Consider the following 8,150-nt stretch of genomic DNA (forward strand, 5'->3'; position numbering starts at 1 on the left):
AATTCCCTCCATACACGTTTCTTCCTTTGTAAACTAGGTCTGCCACATGGTACACTCTTTGCATAGGTAATTTAATTCTGCTTGTCTTTGAGGTACTTTGGTAGAAGACTGCAATTTGCCTACCCTGGCCTGGAATTAATTAGCCTTAAAATTTAGCAGAGGTAAAAATGCAAGAAGAAATTCAAAAGACCACTGCTAAAATGCATCCTAAAATAGCAGAATGCCAAAACTTACATGAGAGTGGCACCTCTTTTACCTAAACAATAAAAGGGAGTTCGCAGATGAAAATCTCCAGTGCTTTTTAAACCAAGGCAGCCACCGCAATTTCTCTTATTAATAAGTTAATTGAAAGATAAACGTATGAGTGAGAAACATTCTTTTATTGCCACAGCTGTCTAACACGAACACTGTCCCTCTAGAGGTAATATGGAACAGTTAATCTCACAAAAACTCGAAATGTAAATGACACCTCGCAAAGATTAAAACAATAAGAATAATAAATACCCTGTCTACAGCCACATTCAACCTAGCGAGCAAACCTCTCACCACAAGCTAATCTTCCCCAGGACAATCAATTCATACCAAACAGCGACATAAAAGGATCTCGCCGCAAATTCAGGAAGAAGGCAGTCGCAGAGCGAACACCCAATTTTCAGCTACAATAACTTACAACGAATGATTAGAACAATGCAATAATCCCAAGGCAGCATCTCTTTTTGTGAGGTTTTTCTCAATGAAAGGCAGCCATCACACATAGCAGTGATGCGCATTACTTTCTTGTGCGCAGGCCAGTATAGTGAAAGTCAACTAATTTGAAAGTAATAATTCTCGAGGAGCGGCTTACACCAAAACAGGAAGTAGCACACTCTTTGTGAACACCAAAAACACTCGATTCAAAATTTCCGGTAAACCCAGGATTGTTTTTCAGCCCTAATTAAAGAGGGTTCAATTTGCCTTTCTCTAAGTACACTCTACGTCCAAGTTGCTGAAAATCTATTTATTCCAATATCCCTCGAGCGTCATACCTGGTTTTGTTGGAGGTGTAATGTCACTTGTTCTATCATATATCTGGATACAATGACAGAAGCAGAAAGCGATAGACGCGCAGTGCATACTCTTATAGCTAGCTGTCAGACACGTCACACGGGAGGAGAAGTGCGTTCCAAGCCTCATTCTGTCAAAATAAATTTCATTGGTGAAATAAATAAAGGAAGGGCTAGGCTATGTAGCGCAAACTCGACCTGGAGGAATGCAAAATTTATATCAGCACTACTTGCTTGCATGACACAAGAACACATTCATTTTTGTGTATTTTTAGGCATTGGGATATTAAATAATTTGCCCAGGATTTCAAGATGGTGAGCCGATGTGAGATTCGAACCGGGTTCCCTACTTACTGCCCCCTCCCCGCCTTTCTCCCTCATTCAGGCTGACGTCAGGGCTCCCGGCTGTGGTGTCTGACCCCCGGGCAGCAGAAAAATTAAAAGATCTTGGGTTGCCTGGCGATCGTGAAATTCGCCATCCGTACACTCCTGCAGCCTCACGTGTGCAAGCATACGCACAAGCATCGACTCATCACACGCTTGCCAGCCTTATCTTTTATTGGCTTGAAACAAAATTCCTGCATTCTCATTGGTGCTTGGCTTCTCAATCCCGCCTCCTGGCGGTCATGTCTTCATTTTTATCCTTACGAGGCTATCAGCCCCTTTACTAGAAAAACTGTTTTGTTCCTGTGCCTCTCATCATTCCCTCCTGTAGTCTTTCACTTATTACACCACTACCACCCCTCCACCTCCTCCCGTTTGTGCCTTCTTATACCCCCGCACTTCTGTGTAAAATGCAATAGGGCTCGCGTAAATTTGAGCCCTATTGCATTTTCAGTGCTTGTTTGCCGTCTCATTGGTGGGCGATTTCACACTCTTTGTCTCGCATGCGCGCGATGCCTTACATTGTGCGCATGCGAGACAAAGAGAGGCAGAGACAGCACAAGCAGTGAAGCAGGACGAGATGAAGCGCGGCTGTGGTTCGTTTGCCTCTCTTGCTTCGGTAGGTGGAGACAGAAGCAGCGCCCAAACAAGAAGCACTAAACGGATTCCATTTGCAAACCGTTTCTGCAGTGTTTCACATTATGCCATTCAGCCACCAAATGGGTACCTTTTTAATATCCAAGGTGTGTGATGTTTTTACATTTCTGGGGGCTCGAGGATAGAGCGTGGATCTGGCCAGCCATATGGAAGCTCTGCCCTATTGGCCTCAAGCTGAGCCAGAGACAGGCACCTAGCTAGAGCTTTCAGTGACCCTCCCACTTCTAAGAAAAAGCCGGATACGTCCTATGACTTTTGAGAAGGCACGAGCCTTACACATGTCTGGTTGGCTCGAGAGTAACACGAAATCTGCATAACTTCCGATTCTGGACAAGGTGTCATTTCAAAGGCTGTGACTGACTCTTTTCCATCGCTCCCACCGTTTCAAGATGCAGAGACCTGATAGCTGGTTCACAAATAAAAGTAAGACACACAGTTCCCCATCACGCCATGAAGACACACAGTTCCCCACCACGCCAGGAAGACACACAGTTCCCCATCACGCCATGAAGACATACAGTTCCCGACCACGCCAGGAAGACACACAGTTCCCCATCACGCCTCTCTGGCCCAGCCTGGTCCTCCCTATTGCCCCGCGGGGTCGTGGGATCTTGCCACTGACTGACCCATGGGGCCACAGGATAATACCGTTACCCCGGCAATTTCATGTGGCCTGGAGCGCGAGTCACCGATATATGTGCTAGGTCACCGATTAACAATGTAGTGCGGCCCTGCTCGGGTGATGTGAGAACTGAAGAGTAGTCATAGCAGGAGACGGAGGAGCTGTGCTAAAAGAAGGGAAACACAACATGCCATACCTCGTAGCCTCTAAACTGGCCGACCCTACACCCATGTGCTTCGAAGCCGCATCTTGAAGCACCAGGTGCTGTCCTGATTCTTCAAAATACCCGGGGCTGTATGTGGGCCAGGTCCTGCCGGTGCTCAGCACCCCCGTTCTAAAAAGCAGGTGCTGAAACGGGTCCCTGTCGGGCTCTCATTTTTGCCCTCACCCTTAGAGGGGAAAAAAACTTACCTCTGCAGCAGAACCACCCTTTACTGCGATGTAACTTCAAAGAGATGGTTATAGTTCTTTCACAGTCTCATCATTTTAGAACTGCAGCATTTTCAATATTCTATACACCGAAGCCCTAGATGTTGCTTTTTTTTATCTTATGCAAATAACGGTTATTGACAAAGCCAATAGTCCTGGCTTACTGTAGGCGTAATGTTACTTGTTGCATTATATACCTGGATGCAATGACAGAAGCAGCAAACTATCAGTCAGGCGGCACACTGCTACGCATATATATATACCATCCTGGATAACTTAGCACAGGAACAGGGGCGGCTGGTGACATTTGAAAGTGGTGGCCGTAAAATTATTGTCATACTGCACCGTAGCGAGTGAGCGTAGCGAGCGAGCCCGAACAACCTAAGGGGAGCTGTGGGGGGGGATTTTGAAATAAAGAGTGGACAAATGGTGCATTTTCAAGCAAATTTGAGAAAGCAGGAAGGTTAATAAAGCATTGTGAAAGTGCAGTTATTACATTAATAAAGAAATGTCATATAACATAAGTAGCTTATTCAGTATAGGTAGCTGCTTATTCAGTATAACCACAGATCTTCATAACAGATTTCGAGATACAATGCATTTCTGAGTACCTCACAGATGTTTTTTATTTAACAAACAACTAAACATCTAAACATCATGTGCATTTTGTGATCTGCATCAGGTACATGTTCTTTGCAGCAGGCACATTACCTTCTGCGCTACCTTTCCATGAGTCAAAACTTCCACTAGACAAAACTCTGATCTCTCTCTAGGAAAAACATTAACCATCAGCGTTATCATGACATTTTTATTGTTTCTGTGAATAAAATCAATTTAGCCACTTTGCGAACACTCTGACTTGCTTTATTTTGTTTTTTATTTATTTTTCATAGTTTGAACCTTTTATTCCCAAAGCGCACTGTGAAAACAAAAATGTTGACCTCCCCCTTACTACTGCAAGGAGACTGAGGCCTGTTGCTATATAACAGCGTCATAGAAACAGCTCTCTTTCATAAATGAGCTCTTTAAACTAATCACAACCAAAATAAAATAAAATCAACCTCTAACTTCCCACTGACACCACCCTGTTAAGAAACGTTCATACTGGGTTAACTATATCTTCCGATTGGAATACTTCTGAAGTGCCACATGTAACCCCGCTAATGACCTCCTTGTGAAGCTTAGAGTCCAAATTCAAGCTTCAAAAGGTCCAAAGGTTCTGAAATGCACTTCCATACATTTAGACATTTTCCTCCCTAATTAAGAGCCCTGAGCCCATCGCCCAAGTCTGTGAGTGCTGTGAGCTCAAACGTGACAGAGCTGCCGCTGATTGGTGTAACACTGTACAGCAAAGCACAGACTGCTGGCCATTCCTGTATACATCAATAGTGCGCAGTATAGTGCAGCGCAGCAAAGCAACTAAAACACCACAAAGTATAGTGTAGCAAAGCACAGCACAGTCCAGCAAGCCTCAGAACTGTGGAGCAAACATAAGACTGGTATAGAAAGCACAGTGCACAACGCTACCGCACATTACAGTACAGAAAACTATAGCATACAACAGTGCAACATAGCACACGACAAAAGCTCAAATCCGGACATCCGATTCAATACGGTAAACCCCTTGGCACTCGATTAGAGCAGTGAGCATCAAAGCAGAATATAACATAACACAACAGTACACAGCACATTAAAGTACAGCACTGTACGCAATGCAGTGCAAAACAGCAGCGCTTAATAGAGCACATCCTTATTGAACCCTTCCACAATATGTAAATGTCTTTAGGCCTATTGCCCCGTATGTTCATGATTGGTGGCATTGGTGTTGCTTTCTCTATATATGTGAATTTATGGGAACTATGTCTCATGTGCATAGATTATGTGTCTGTGCTACAGCATATGTATTGGCTATCCCGTTGGTTTTCAGGACTGGCTTGACAGTGCAGCTGTCGCAAAGACCTATTGTTACCAATTCTTTAAAATGCACAGTGTACTTTGCCTCTATTCATAGGAGTGTTACTCTTTCGTGTCGTTCTGTTGGTTGTGTGGTGTATTACTCAGTCTCCTGTGGAGTACCTGACAATGTAATGCGTGACAGATTAATTTACATCTGTACAAGAAACGTAATCATCACATAATACATTATTTGCATTGTATACAGAAATTAGTTATTTTTCTTTTGGTTTTTTCTGCTGTATCATGTTTTTCAAGTTTTGGTCAGGACTCCTCGATATGCTTTCCCTGTCTGTTTTTCCCTTTGTTCGCCTGTAGCTTTCAAGTTACCTGTGCTTGCATTTTATTTTCCTATTGTTTTCTCTGTATGTATGTGTCATGTAGTGTCTCCCGCGTATGAAGGCCATGGCAGATGAACAATATGTGTAACAGAGTGCGCGTTCAGCTAGTGTTGCAACTGGACAAACAGCACTAAACCTGTTTCACAGTGTGAAAGATGATGCCTGCAAGTATAACATTTTATTGTAGGAGGGAGCTTACCTGGAAGCCAGCTTGAATGCTTTAGCAGAGCTCTTTAACTCGGCCGAGGAATGTGGTAATTCGGTTTTAAGTGCCCTCTAAGTGCTCCTGCCTCCGTGCCCTTCACGAGAGCTGTGTTGGGTCGGATCCATTGTCTTTGATGAAAGCACTGCCTGGTTATTCGTGCCGGGGCTTCAAAACCCAAGCAAACCAGAGGGATAAAGAATTTCACACAAAGTGCTTCAATGCCTCGTCGGGTGTAGTAAGTGCTAACCTAATGAAATTACAATCCAATAAAGTAAACCTATCTGTTGGATTTTCCTTTTTTTTATTGCAAAGTCACGAAAATGAAGTCCTAAAAACGTAGGATTTTCCTTTTTTTTATTGCAAAGTCACGAAAATGAAGTGGTAAAAACTCCTCTCACATTATACTATAAAGGCACAGTTGGAACAAGTAACTATCTCACTGAAGAAATAAGTCGCAGAATAGATCATTCAGCAGGTGCAACATTTGACTGTAGGCATATAAATAATTGTTCACATTTCTTTCATTCACAGTAGTGCTGTCATTTGCATGTACTTCAGTCCGTATACTTCTGGAAAGTATTTGGCCATGGTAGCTTTTCATTTTAATTAATTGTTTTGCAGCATGAACTTCATTTATTTATTTGGATGTTTACATGGACCTATGAGTGTTGGGTAGGAAATGTAAATGCTCTATACCCCTCATCCTATCAAGCCCAACAGACACTCCAAGCCTGTCGATAGTTCGTGTTCCCTCCCACTCCCTGCTACTTTTAAAATTGTGGTTTTACGAGTCTGTACGATGAATTTATATTCCATGGGATTAAGATGGGCCTAATTAATTGTGGATGAATTTGAGCGGCCACTTTGGCGAGTTAAGTGGAGTGAAATAAAAAGCATCATAATATGATAAAACATTTTCTAAAGTCACACAAAATTCAGTTCTCACTTCCTCCTCCTGTATTCTACAATGTACTCAAAGGCACGAGGGCCATCTTGAGGGGAAATTGCCAATATAAATAATCTAGCATGTGTGGTCGATTTCCAGGCTGTCCAGCCCCTGTTCTCGAGAATGTTGATTCTTACTTTAAATCCTGTCCCAAATGTTTTATCCCGGACCCTCCCTCTGTTTCACTGTCTGTCCTCTCGTTTCTTAATATCATGGTTATCTCAGCTCCCACTGGACTTTAAGTTTGCTGTTTGACAAATATCTCATAGTGAAACCGCCGAATATGAACAGCCACCAAGAAACGCAGAAGGGGCTGTCAGCTCTTGTTCATTTAGGCCAGGTACACACAAAAAGCCCCCGCTTGGTTTCAAGGCAAGCGCCGCAGCTGCTCCTCTGTCCAAACAGTAGAGGTATTTAAGACCTATTTTAACTTTGCAGTTAGAATGACCGCCACAAGTTCGGCTCAAATCCAGAAATGATTGCTGGTGTGCTAAGGGAATGGTGCACCGTGCCTGCAACAAATACAGAGAGATGGACTTGAGGAGAATGGCCACTTGTTTTTATGCGCCTGCACTATTATACAGTGCATAATTTAAAGTTGGAATTCCTTGGAGTTAATGCGTGAACTGAAGGCAGCACAAGTCGGAAACAGTATGCAGTGATTGCCGCCCGGTCGCAGCTGGCATGACGGGGAAGAGGGGTACGCGCAGGGAGAGGGGGGGGGGGCGTTTAATTAAATTTTAAAAAACTTACTAGGATGAGGCATCTCCCCCGCCGGTCCCGCGTCGCATCACGTCTCCGAGTCCTCGCATGGCAAGTGGCAAATCATAAGACTGGATGCGACCGGGGGCGGCTACTTGGCGGTATCCTGACATTTGACAGGGCATGGGGCGACTCTACGTCACCGCCCGAGCACGACCCTATTTTCAGACTCCTGCACATGCCTAATGTAATGTCAATGGGTGGGGTGCTGAAACAAAATGCGCTCTGCTCGCAGATGCGCAGTCGGAGTCCAGTTCTGAACTCCTGCTGCTCTCCTGCGTACATGCACTGAGTTAATTGTTGAATGACTCATGCGCACTTGAGGCTGTGAAGCAGCTGCCAGCACAGGCCAGAAATGTAAACAGACAAAGTCTGCCGTCTGTTTACATTTCTTGCTGCTTGTGAGCAGTTTTTCTTTGTTGATTCTGACTAGTGGGGCACTGCCCCGACGCCCCTATGGACCAGCCGCCCCTGCGACAGGAACATTCTTCTAATACCCGTGTTTGAGCTATTTTTATTGTAAATAACAATGCCTTTTATTTTTGTTTTGGATTTTAAAACGTGAATAAAAGACATTGACGTTTACAATGCCAATAGCTTAAACTCGCGTAAATCCGAGACCTATTGCATTGTAAACGCTTGCTTAGGCATGCTGAAGTGGATGCCTGCTTGTGCCCTGGGGGACCGCAAAGTGCATTCTGATAGAGAAGCACTCTAGTAGGTCCCTGCTTTTGCCCAAGGGGCACTATAGTGCACGCAATGGACACAAAGATAAACCCCTTTAAGGGGGCTTGTTTTGAAGCGACGA

The 8,150-nt window shown here is 44.1% G+C and overlaps 1 long non-coding RNA gene across 1 annotated transcript in view; it reads right to left on the reverse strand.

The window, feature by feature from the left end:
* The window catches only part of LOC146829033 (uncharacterized), a 216,147-nt gene extending 208,619 nt beyond the window's left edge, over positions 1-7,528 (reverse strand). The window contains exon 1 of the long non-coding RNA XR_014961899.1: positions 7,334-7,528. This is a non-coding gene — a long non-coding RNA (uncharacterized LOC146829033). The remainder of the gene's footprint in view (positions 1-7,333) is intronic.
* Positions 7,529-8,150: the final 622 nt, after the last annotated feature.

Source organism: Triturus cristatus, chromosome 5_2 (genome assembly GCF_964204655.1).
Source record: "Triturus cristatus chromosome 5_2, aTriCri1.1, whole genome shotgun sequence".
NCBI classification, from domain to species: domain Eukaryota; kingdom Metazoa; phylum Chordata; class Amphibia; order Caudata; family Salamandridae; genus Triturus; species Triturus cristatus.